At 46.4% G+C, this 12659-nt stretch overlaps 1 protein-coding gene across 1 annotated transcript in view; it reads left to right on the forward strand.

The window, feature by feature from the left end:
• Positions 1–12659, forward strand: part of LOC142296283 (dihydroxyacetone phosphate acyltransferase-like) — a 318344-nt gene that overhangs the window by 119398 nt on the left and 186287 nt on the right.

Below are 12659 nucleotides of genomic sequence, written 5' to 3' on the forward strand. Positions count from 1 at the left end.
TGCTAGAGTTTGTCTCCTTTACTGGAGAGACAATTTGAATATTTCCCAGAGGGGCATTGCAGCTATAAGTCCCCTTACCTGGCAGCCAGACTGGCTTGCAAAGTCTCCTTAAGGAGAATAGTGTTCCCCCGTGGAATTTTAGGGGCATTGCAGCTATAAGTCCCCTTACCTGGCAGCCAGACTGGCTTGCAAAGTCTCCTTAAGGAGAATAGTGTTCCCCCGTGGTCCCCACATAGCTTTCTCATGAGCCAGATCAGACACCCCCATACTTTGCACTGACGAGGGGCAAGCACCCCGAAACACCGTGTCTGCAAATTGGGATTCTGAGCTGGCTTATATATCCTGAGTCATATTGCAAAGGATTGTCAAAAATCCACTTGTGACTTTTAGGATCGCTACTTCCAATAGGTGGCGCTGTGCTAGAGTTTGTCTCCTTTACTGGAGAGACAATTTGAATATTTCCCAGAGGGGCATTGCAGCTATAAGTCCCCTTACCTGGCAGCCAGACTGGCTTGCAAAGTCTCCTTAAGGAGAATAGTGTTCCCCCGTGGTCCCCACATAGCTTTCTCATGAGCCAGATCAGACACCCCCATACTTTGCACTGACGAGGGGCAAGCACCCCGAAACACCGTGTCTGCAAATTGGGATTCTGAGCTGGCTTATATATCCTGAGTCATATTGCAAAGGATTGTCAAAAATCCACTTGTGACTTTTAGGATCGCTACTTCCAATAGGTGGCGCTGTGCTAGAGTTTGTCTCCTTTACTGGAGAGACAATTTGAATATTTCCCAGAGGGGCATTGCAGCTATAAGTCCCCTTACCTGGCAGCCAGACTGGCTTGCAAAGTCTCCTTAAGGAGAATAGTGTTCCCCCGTGGAATTTTAGGGGCATTGCAGCTATAAGTCCCCTTACCTGGCAGCCAGACTGGCTTGCAAAGTCTCCTTAAGGAGAATAGTGTTCCCCCGTGGTCCCCACATAGCTTTCTCATGAGCCAGATCAGACACCCCCATACTTTGCACTGACGAGGGGCAAGCACCCCGAAACACCGTGTCTGCAAATTGGGATTCTGAGCTGGCTTATATATCCTGAGTCATATTGCAAAGGATTGTCAAAAATCCACTTGTGACTTTTAGGATCGCTACTTCCAATAGGTGGCGCTGTGCTAGAGTTTGTCTCCTTTACTGGAGAGACAATTTGAATATTTCCCAGAGGGGCATTGCAGCTATAAGTCCCCTTACCTGGCAGCCAGACTGGCTTGCAAAGTCTCCTTAAGGAGAATAGTGTTCCCCCGTGGAATTTTAGGGGCATTGCAGCTATAAGTCCCCTTACCTGGCAGCCAGACTGGCTTGCAAAGTCTCCTTAAGGAGAATAGTGTTCCCCCGTGGTCCCCACATAGCTTTCTCATGAGCCAGATCAGACACCCCCATACTTTGCACTGACGAGGGGCAAGCACCCCGAAACACCGTGTCTGCAAATTGGGATTCTGAGCTGGCTTATATATCCTGAGTCATATTGCAAAGGATTGTCAAAAATCCACTTGTGACTTTTAGGATCGCTACTTCCAATAGGTGGCGCTGTGCTAGAGTTTGTCTCCTTTACTGGAGAGACAATTTGAATATTTCCCAGAGGGGCATTGCAGCTATAAGTCCCCTTACCTGGCAGCCAGACTGGCTTGCAAAGTCTCCTTAAGGAGAATAGTGTTCCCCCGTGGAATTTTAGGGGCATTGCAGCTATAAGTCCCCTTACCTGGCAGCCAGACTGGCTTGCAAAGTCTCCTTAAGGAGAATAGTGTTCCCCCGTGGTCCCCACATAGCTTTCTCATGAGCCAGATCAGACACCCCCATACTTTGCACTGACGAGGGGCAAGCACCCCGAAACACCGTGTCTGCAAATTGGGATTCTGAGCTGGCTTATATATCCTGAGTCATATTGCAAAGGATTGTCAAAAATCCACTTGTGACTTTTAGGATCGCTACTTCCAATAGGTGGCGCTGTGCTAGAGTTTGTCTCCTTTACTGGAGAGACAATTTGAATATTTCCCAGAGGGGCATTGCAGCTATAAGTCCCCTTACCTGGCAGCCAGACTGGCTTGCAAAGTCTCCTTAAGGAGAATAGTGTTCCCCCGTGGAATTTTAGGGGCATTGCAGCTATAAGTCCCCTTACCTGGCAGCCAGACTGGCTTGCAAAGTCTCCTTAAGGAGAATAGTGTTCCCCCGTGGTCCCCACATAGCTTTCTCATGAGCCAGATCAGACACCCCCATACTTTGCACTGACGAGGGGCAAGCACCCCGAAACACCGTGTCTGCAAATTGGGATTCTGAGCTGGCTTATATATCCTGAGTCATATTGCAAAGGATTGTCAAAAATCCACTTGTGACTTTTAGGATCGCTACTTCCAATAGGTGGCGCTGTGCTAGAGTTTGTCTCCTTTACTGGAGAGACAATTTGAATATTTCCCAGAGGGGCATTGCAGCTATAAGTCCCCTTACCTGGCAGCCAGACTGGCTTGCAAAGTCTCCTTAAGGAGAATAGTGTTCCCCCGTGGAATTTTAGGGGCATTGCAGCTATAAGTCCCCTTACCTGGCAGCCAGACTGGCTTGCAAAGTCTCCTTAAGGAGAATAGTGTTCCCCCGTGGTCCCCACATAGCTTTCTCATGAGCCAGATCAGACACCCCCATACTTTGCACTGACGAGGGGCAAGCACCCCGAAACACCGTGTCTGCAAATTGGGATTCTGAGCTGGCTTATATATCCTGAGTCATATTGCAAAGGATTGTCAAAAATCCACTTGTGACTTTTAGGATCGCTACTTCCAATAGGTGGCGCTGTGCTAGAGTTTGTCTCCTTTACTGGAGAGACAATTTGAATATTTCCCAGAGGGGCATTGCAGCTATAAGTCCCCTTACCTGGCAGCCAGACTGGCTTGCAAAGTCTCCTTAAGGAGAATAGTGTTCCCCCGTGGAATTTTAGGGGCATTGCAGCTATAAGTCCCCTTACCTGGCAGCCAGACTGGCTTGCAAAGTCTCCTTAAGGAGAATAGTGTTCCCCCGTGGTCCCCACATAGCTTTCTCATGAGCCAGATCAGACACCCCCATACTTTGCACTGACGAGGGGCAAGCACCCCGAAACACCGTGTCTGCAAATTGGGATTCTGAGCTGGCTTATATATCCTGAGTCATATTGCAAAGGATTGTCAAAAATCCACTTGTGACTTTTAGGATCGCTACTTCCAATAGGTGGCGCTGTGCTAGAGTTTGTCTCCTTTACTGGAGAGACAATTTGAATATTTCCCAGAGGGGCATTGCAGCTATAAGTCCCCTTACCTGGCAGCCAGACTGGCTTGCAAAGTCTCCTTAAGGAGAATAGTGTTCCCCCGTGGAATTTTAGGGGCATTGCAGCTATAAGTCCCCTTACCTGGCAGCCAGACTGGCTTGCAAAGTCTCCTTAAGGAGAATAGTGTTCCCCCGTGGTCCCCACATAGCTTTCTCATGAGCCAGATCAGACACCCCCATACTTTGCACTGACGAGGGGCAAGCACCCCGAAACACCGTGTCTGCAAATTGGGATTCTGAGCTGGCTTATATATCCTGAGTCATATTGCAAAGGATTGTCAAAAATCCACTTGTGACTTTTAGGATCGCTACTTCCAATAGGTGGCGCTGTGCTAGAGTTTGTCTCCTTTACTGGAGAGACAATTTGAATATTTCCCAGAGGGGCATTGCAGCTATAAGTCCCCTTACCTGGCAGCCAGACTGGCTTGCAAAGTCTCCTTAAGGAGAATAGTGTTCCCCCGTGGAATTTTAGGGGCATTGCAGCTATAAGTCCCCTTACCTGGCAGCCAGACTGGCTTGCAAAGTCTCCTTAAGGAGAATAGTGTTCCCCCGTGGTCCCCACATAGCTTTCTCATGAGCCAGATCAGACACCCCCATACTTTGCACTGACGAGGGGCAAGCACCCCGAAACACCGTGTCTGCAAATTGGGATTCTGAGCTGGCTTATATATCCTGAGTCATATTGCAAAGGATTGTCAAAAATCCACTTGTGACTTTTAGGATCGCTACTTCCAATAGGTGGCGCTGTGCTAGAGTTTGTCTCCTTTACTGGAGAGACAATTTGAATATTTCCCAGAGGGGCATTGCAGCTATAAGTCCCCTTACCTGGCAGCCAGACTGGCTTGCAAAGTCTCCTTAAGGAGAATAGTGTTCCCCCGTGGAATTTTAGGGGCATTGCAGCTATAAGTCCCCTTACCTGGCAGCCAGACTGGCTTGCAAAGTCTCCTTAAGGAGAATAGTGTTCCCCCGTGGTCCCCACATAGCTTTCTCATGAGCCAGATCAGACACCCCCATACTTTGCACTGACGAGGGGCAAGCACCCCGAAACACCGTGTCTGCAAATTGGGATTCTGAGCTGGCTTATATATCCTGAGTCATATTGCAAAGGATTGTCAAAAATCCACTTGTGACTTTTAGGATCGCTACTTCCAATAGGTGGCGCTGTGCTAGAGTTTGTCTCCTTTACTGGAGAGACAATTTGAATATTTCCCAGAGGGGCATTGCAGCTATAAGTCCCCTTACCTGGCAGCCAGACTGGCTTGCAAAGTCTCCTTAAGGAGAATAGTGTTCCCCCGTGGAATTTTAGGGGCATTGCAGCTATAAGTCCCCTTACCTGGCAGCCAGACTGGCTTGCAAAGTCTCCTTAAGGAGAATAGTGTTCCCCCGTGGTCCCCACATAGCTTTCTCATGAGCCAGATCAGACACCCCCATACTTTGCACTGACGAGGGGCAAGCACCCCGAAACACCGTGTCTGCAAATTGGGATTCTGAGCTGGCTTATATATCCTGAGTCATATTGCAAAGGATTGTCAAAAATCCACTTGTGACTTTTAGGATCGCTACTTCCAATAGGTGGCGCTGTGCTAGAGTTTGTCTCCTTTACTGGAGAGACAATTTGAATATTTCCCAGAGGGGCATTGCAGCTATAAGTCCCCTTACCTGGCAGCCAGACTGGCTTGCAAAGTCTCCTTAAGGAGAATAGTGTTCCCCCGTGGAATTTTAGGGGCATTGCAGCTATAAGTCCCCTTACCTGGCAGCCAGACTGGCTTGCAAAGTCTCCTTAAGGAGAATAGTGTTCCCCCGTGGTCCCCACATAGCTTTCTCATGAGCCAGATCAGACACCCCCATACTTTGCACTGACGAGGGGCAAGCACCCCGAAACACCGTGTCTGCAAATTGGGATTCTGAGCTGGCTTATATATCCTGAGTCATATTGCAAAGGATTGTCAAAAATCCACTTGTGACTTTTAGGATCGCTACTTCCAATAGGTGGCGCTGTGCTAGAGTTTGTCTCCTTTACTGGAGAGACAATTTGAATATTTCCCAGAGGGGCATTGCAGCTATAAGTCCCCTTACCTGGCAGCCAGACTGGCTTGCAAAGTCTCCTTAAGGAGAATAGTGTTCCCCCGTGGAATTTTAGGGGCATTGCAGCTATAAGTCCCCTTACCTGGCAGCCAGACTGGCTTGCAAAGTCTCCTTAAGGAGAATAGTGTTCCCCCGTGGTCCCCACATAGCTTTCTCATGAGCCAGATCAGACACCCCCATACTTTGCACTGACGAGGGGCAAGCACCCCGAAACACCGTGTCTGCAAATTGGGATTCTGAGCTGGCTTATATATCCTGAGTCATATTGCAAAGGATTGTCAAAAATCCACTTGTGACTTTTAGGATCGCTACTTCCAATAGGTGGCGCTGTGCTAGAGTTTGTCTCCTTTACTGGAGAGACAATTTGAATATTTCCCAGAGGGGCATTGCAGCTATAAGTCCCCTTACCTGGCAGCCAGACTGGCTTGCAAAGTCTCCTTAAGGAGAATAGTGTTCCCCGTGGAATTTTAGGGGCATTGCAGCTATAAGTCCCCTTACCTGGCAGCCAGACTGGCTTGCAAAGTCTCCTTAAGGAGAATAGTGTTCCCCCGTGGTCCCCACATAGCTTTCTCATGAGCCAGATCAGACACCCCCATACTTTGCACTGACGAGGGGCAAGCACCCCGAAACACCGTGTCTGCAAATTGGGATTCTGAGCTGGCTTATATATCCTGAGTCATATTGCAAAGGATTGTCAAAAATCCACTTGTGACTTTTAGGATCGCTACTTCCAATAGGTGGCGCTGTGCTAGAGTTTGTCTCCTTTACTGGAGAGACAATTTGTATATATATAATATATATATATATATATATATATATATATATATATATATAATTACATACAGTGGTGGTGGGGGGGGGAGTATTTAGCCAGCGACCAATTGTGCAAGTTCTCCCACATAAAAAAAAGAGTGAGGCCTGTAATTCACATCATAAGTAGACCACAACTATGAGAGCCAAAATGGGAAAAAAAATCCAGAGAGTCACCTTCTCTAATTTGAAAGTTGTTTTTTTTTTTGCAAATTATGGTGGAAAGTGTGTATTTAGTCTACTAAAAACATGCAAGATTTCTGCCTCTCACAGACCTGTAACTTCTTCTTTGAGAGGCTCCGATGTTCTCCACTCATTACCTGTAATAATGGCATCTGTGTGAACTTGTTATCAGTATAAAAGACACCTGTCCATAACCTCAAACAGTCATACTCCAAACTCCACTATGGTGAAGACCAAAGAGCTGTCGAAGGACACAAGAAACAAAATTGTTTCCTTGCACCAGGCTGGGAAGACTGAATCTGCAATAGGCAAGCAGCATGGTGTGATGAAGTCAACTGCGAGAGCAATAATAGGAAAATGGAAAACATACAAGTCCACTGATAATCTACCTTGATCTGGGGCTCCACGCAAAATCTCACCCCATGAGGTTGAAATGATTGCAAGAACGGTGAGCAAAAATCCCAGAACCACATGGGGGGGATCTAGAGAATGACCTGCATAGAGCTGGGACCACCGTAACAAAGCCTACCATCAGTAACACACTATGCCGCCAGGGACTCAGATCCTACAGTGCCAGACGTGTTTCCCTGCTTAAGTAAGTACATGTCTGGGCCCATCTGAAGGATTCTAGAGAGCATTTGGATTATCCAGAAAAGTATTGGGAGAATGTCATATATTTATAACCAGAGTTGATATGTAATAGGAGTTAGTTATAAGGAAAAACCAAAAAGAAGAAAAAAACTCCTAAAAAATATATTTTATTCTAATTTATCATTAAAATCTATAGGTATAAAATCAATGCTTATACATGTTCATTATAGTAAATAGTACGTTTAAAGTGGGTGTAAAAGGGTGATAGATACGATTAGTGAGGATAGTGCTGTTTGTTTACTATTCTCAAGGTAGGGGCAACTGTAATTGTTGCACTTCTTACTCCAATAGTTTTTATAAGGAGATTGGGGATGAGATATCTATCCCTCCCTTTCACCTACCTACCAGCGGAGGTGCACCATAAGTTGTTGGGTACCCCCCGCTCCACGTCGTCTCTCCCTAATGTCTCCCTGCAGCTCGTCAGTTGCAACCGGGAGACCCACCACCAAAGAAATATAGATAGTGCAATTAGTCACAGTTAGTAGTTCAGGCGTACAAAAGTATGTTACAGCCTCTCATAGATATTATATAGATCTCAGATCAAAGAGAAAATACTTTTTTATATATATATATGGATGTAAACTCCCAGCAGGGAAACTTATCTGCCGAGGCCATCCAATAATCTATCCCGTAATCCCGACGCGTTTCCCCCCTATTTTTTCTTTAGGGGTTCATCAGGGGAATAAATGATCCGAGGTTTATTTCTTATATATTCATAAATGCCGGTAAAAACAGTATGGCATCAGCAACTCATAATAGGGTCAGTCATCCAAAATGCGGTAGATGGCTGCATTCAAAGTCCTGCAGGTCCCAGGATACCAGCTGTCATATAGGCACTATAAGCATGTATAAGCATTGTTTTTATACCTATAGATTTTAATGATTAATTAGAATAAAATATATTTTTTAGGAGAATGTCATATAGTCTGATAAAACCAAAGTAAAACTGTTTGGTAGAAACACAACTCGTCGTGTTTGGAGGAGACAGAATGCTGAGTTGCATCCAAAGAACACTATACCTACTGTGAAGCCTGGGGGTGTCAGCATCATGCTTTGGAGCTGTTTCTCTGCAAAGGGACCAGGACAACTGATCCGTGTACATAAAAGAATGAATGGGACCATGTATTGTGAGATTTTGAGTGCAAACCTCCTTCCATCAGCAAGGGCATTGAAGATGAAACGTGGCTGGGTCTTTCAGCATGATAAAGATCCCAAGCACTCCGCCAGGGCAATGGAGGAGTGGCTTTGTAAGAAGCATATAAAGGTCCTGGAGTGGCCTAGCCAGTCGCCAGATCTCAACCCTATAGAAAACCTTTGGAGGGAGTTGAAAGTCCGTGTTGCCCAGTGACAGGCCAAAACATCACTGCTGTAGAGGAGATCTGCATGGAGGAATGGGCCAACATACCACCAACAGTGTGTGCCAACCTTGTGAAGACTTACAGAAAACGTTTGACCTGTCATTGCAAACAAAGGATATACAGTGTGTACGGAAAGTATTCAGACCCCTTTATATTTTTCACTCTTTGTTTCATTGCAGCCATTTGGTAAATTCAAAAAACTTCATTTTTTTTCTCATTAATGTACACTCTGCACCCATCTTGTCAAAAAAACACAGAAATGTAGAACTTTTTGCAAATGCATTAAACAAGAAAAACTGAAATATCACATGGTCATAAGTATTCAGACCCATTGCTCAGTATTGAGTAGAAGCACCCTTTCGAGGTTGTACAGCCATGAGTCTTCTTGGGATGATGCAAGTTTTTCACACCTGGATTTTGGGATCGTTTGCCATTCTTCCTTGCAGATCCTCTCCAGTTCCGTCAGGTTGGATGATGAACGTTGGTGGACAGCCATTTTCAGGTCTCTCCAGAGATGCTCAATTGGGTTTAGATCAGCGCTCTGGCTGGGCCAGTCAAGTATGGTCACAGAGTTGTTCTGAAGCCACTCCTTTGTTATTTTAGCTGTGTGCTTAGGGTCATTGTCTTGCTGGAAGGTGAACCTTCGGCCAAGTCTGAGGTCCAGAGCACTCATGAGCATTCATCTTTTTTTCCATTGCAACAAGTTGTCCTGTCCCTGCAGCTGAAAAACGCCCCCATAGCATAATGCTGCCACCACCATATTTCACTGTTGGGATTGTATTGGGCACATGATGAGCAGTGCCTGGTTTTCTCCACACATACCGCTTAGAATGATCACCAAAAAGTTAAATATTCATCTCATCCTATCACAGAATATTATTTTTCATAGGAAGTCCTTCATGTGTATTTTTGCAAACTCTATGCAGGCTTTGTCTTGCACTGAGGAGAGGCATTCGTTGGGCCATTTTGCCATAAAGGCCCGACTGGTGGAGGGCTGCAGTGATAGTTGACTTTGTGGAATTTTCTCCCATCTCCCTACTGCTTCTCTAGAGCTCAGCCACAGTGATCTTGGGGTTCTTCTTTACCTTTCTCACCAAGGCTCTTCTCCCACAATTGCTCATTTTGGCTGGACAGCCAGGTCTAAGAAGAGTTCTGGTGGTCCCAAACTTCTTCCATTTAAGGATTATGGAGGCCACTGTGCTCTTAGGAACCTTGAGTACTGCAGAAATTCTTTTGTAACCTTGGCCAGATCTATACGAGAAGAAAATAAGTCCAGCTCATCACTTTATAAGTCCGGGATATATCACGTTTGACCGCTCTGAAATTCCCAAGCATGGGAAGGAAGAATTTCAAAGAGCAAATGTTGAAACCAGCGGACCATAGGCAGTGAAATGTAAAAAAAAAAGAAGCCTTTTATTAAGCAAAAATGAAAACATTTGCAGTACAGGCTTGCACAAAGAACAAGAAAAAATACCGCTATCCAACGCATTTGAACAGATGAACAGTTGCTACATCTTAATCATGCCATAATTCTGTCTCTGAGCTCCTAGGCAAGTTCCTTTTGACCTTATGAATTTCATTTGGTCTGACATGCATTGCGAGCTGTGAGGTCTTATATAGACAGGTGTGTGCCTTTCCAAATCAAGTCCTATCCGTTTAATTAAACACAGCTGGACTCCAATGAAGGAGAAGAACCATCTCAAGGAGGACCATAAGGAAATGGACAGCATGTGACTTAAAGGAGTTGTCCATCATTAGCTTACCAAAAAATGTTGAGTTTATCTGTGCTATATTGTCAGATAAAACACCCCTACATTGTTTTTTTTTGTTTTCTAACTTTTGTTCCTCTTGAATTATCCCTTTATTCTCTGCAGCTCTTTGTTTACATTCAGCACAAGCAAACTGACCACTTCCTGTGCTAAACCTGACAGTCAGAGCTGGCACCGCCCAGCCCCAGTGTCCAGCTTTGCCCCCTGCCAGCCTCGCCCCCTGCCCGCCCCCTGCACACTCATTCCGTCAGTATTCTGCCCCAGCACCTGACCTGTTATCACTCTAGCAATGGAAATAACAGCCCCACATCGGGCTCTACACACACACACACACACACACACACACACACACACACACACACACACATCGGGCTCTGCGCCCCTTACCACATCAGGCTCTTCAAACCTCCACCCACACACACCACACACACACACACACACACACACCGGGCTCTGCGCCCCACATCACATCAGGCTCTGCAACCCTCCCCCCACCCACACACACAAACCCACAAACGGCGCTCTGTACCGACCTCTCCCCTCACCATTATTCTGTACCGACCCCTACCCCCATAGTGAACACATGTGCGCTACATTCATATGACCTTTCCGTTTTTGCGGTCCGCAAAAAACGGTCCATTTTTTTCACGGATGCATCCGTGTGTCATCCGTGTGCCTTCCGTTTTTTTGCGGACAGCAAAAAACGGAAGCAGCAAGAAAGATAAATAGATATATATAATGTCCTACCCCCCTGTATATTCTAAGCTGGCACCCTTTAGTGACTTTCATGTGGCACTAAAGGGTGCTCAGCCTTGTATTTAGCCAAAAAATAAATTAATTAAAAAAAAAAACAACGTGGGGTCCCCCCTATATTTTATAGCCAGCTAGGGTAAAGCAGACGGCTGTAGTCTGCAGACCACAGCTGGCAACTTCACCTTGGCTAATAATCCAAAACAGAGGGCACCCCACGCTGTTATTTTAAATTAAATAAATAATTTAAAACAAAAAACACGGAATTCCCCTCCAAATTGGATCACCAGCCGAGGTAAAGCGGACAGCTGTGGTCTGGTATTCTCAGACTAAGGAGGTCCACCATTAGTGGACACTCCCCAGCCTAAAAATAGCAGGCCGCAACTGCCCCAGAAGTGGCGCATCCATTAGATGTGCCAAACCTGGCACTTTTCCCCAACTCATCCCATTGCCCTGGTGCGGTGGCAAACAGGGTAATATATGGGGTTGATGCCAGATGTGTAATGTCACCTGGCATCAAGCCCTGGGGTTAGTGATGTCACGTGTCTATCAGATACCCGACATCACAAACCCAATCAGTAATAAAAAAAATAGACAACAAAAAAGTTTTATTTGAAAAAACACTCCCCAAAACATTCCCTCTTTCACCAGTTTATTGAAAAGAACAATCAAATCCGGGTACGGCGTAATCCAATAAGGGGGACACATGACTATCCATACCATAGTCAATGGTCCCAGTCAATGAAGAACAGAATGTACCCCATTGGCTGGGAAAGCAATGCAGTGACCTGAGCTAACATCAATAGGTCAGCCCAGGTCACTGCAGGGCATGACGAGCGCTGCTGCCAGGAGGCAGATGAGATCATTACCTGCTGTGACGATCTCCTCTTCACTCCTGTGAGCGATGTCACTGCCTTCTTTGCCCGCCGCGTTCTCAGCAGTATCGCCCATGACGTCACCGCTAGTGACGTGAGAACGCAGCGGGCATTGAAGGCAGTGACAGCACGACAGGAGTGAAGAGGAGATCGTCACAGCAGGTAATGATCTCATCTGCCTCCTGACAGCAGCGCTCGTTATCCCCGCGGCTGCCAGCACTGCAGGGTGAGAATCTGCATGCGGGCAGACACAAACTGCAATGAAAGCAGCCGTGGGGCTGGAGCAGGACACAGACTGCACGGGCTATCCTGAGCATGGGGCCCGGTGCTGGCGGTGACACCGTGGGCGGGGAGAGTACGGGGTGCCGGGGAATGTGTGGGAGGGTGCAGGGAAGGGGGGCGGGAACTCACGCACTGTAGCGGCCCAGGAGGGCGGCAACATGCTGTTCCAGATTTGCATGTCAACATGGTCCTGCCCATGTTGACATAAAATGACCGGAAGCAGCAAAATCGCGGCAGGAGCGGTCACATGACTACTCTGAGTAGGGGGAGAGGGACTGACAGCAGGGCAGGTAAGTGGTCACTATCTACTTACCTGCCCCAATGTAGCCCAATAGGGTTATAATGAAAAAAGTCAAAATAAGCCGGATAACCCCTTTAAATATGTGTCTTAGCAAAGGGTCTGAATACTTATGACCATGTGATATATCAGTTTTTCTTGCTTAATAAATTTGCAAACAATTCTACATTTCTGGACGGGGGGGGGGGGGTTCTGGCAAGATATGGTGCGGAGTGTACATTAATGAGAAAAAAATGAACTGTTTTGAATTTATCAAATGGCTGAAA

The sequence above is a fragment of the Anomaloglossus baeobatrachus genome, chromosome 3 (genome assembly GCF_048569485.1).
Source record: "Anomaloglossus baeobatrachus isolate aAnoBae1 chromosome 3, aAnoBae1.hap1, whole genome shotgun sequence".
Taxonomy (NCBI): Eukaryota; Metazoa; Chordata; class Amphibia; order Anura; family Aromobatidae; genus Anomaloglossus; species Anomaloglossus baeobatrachus.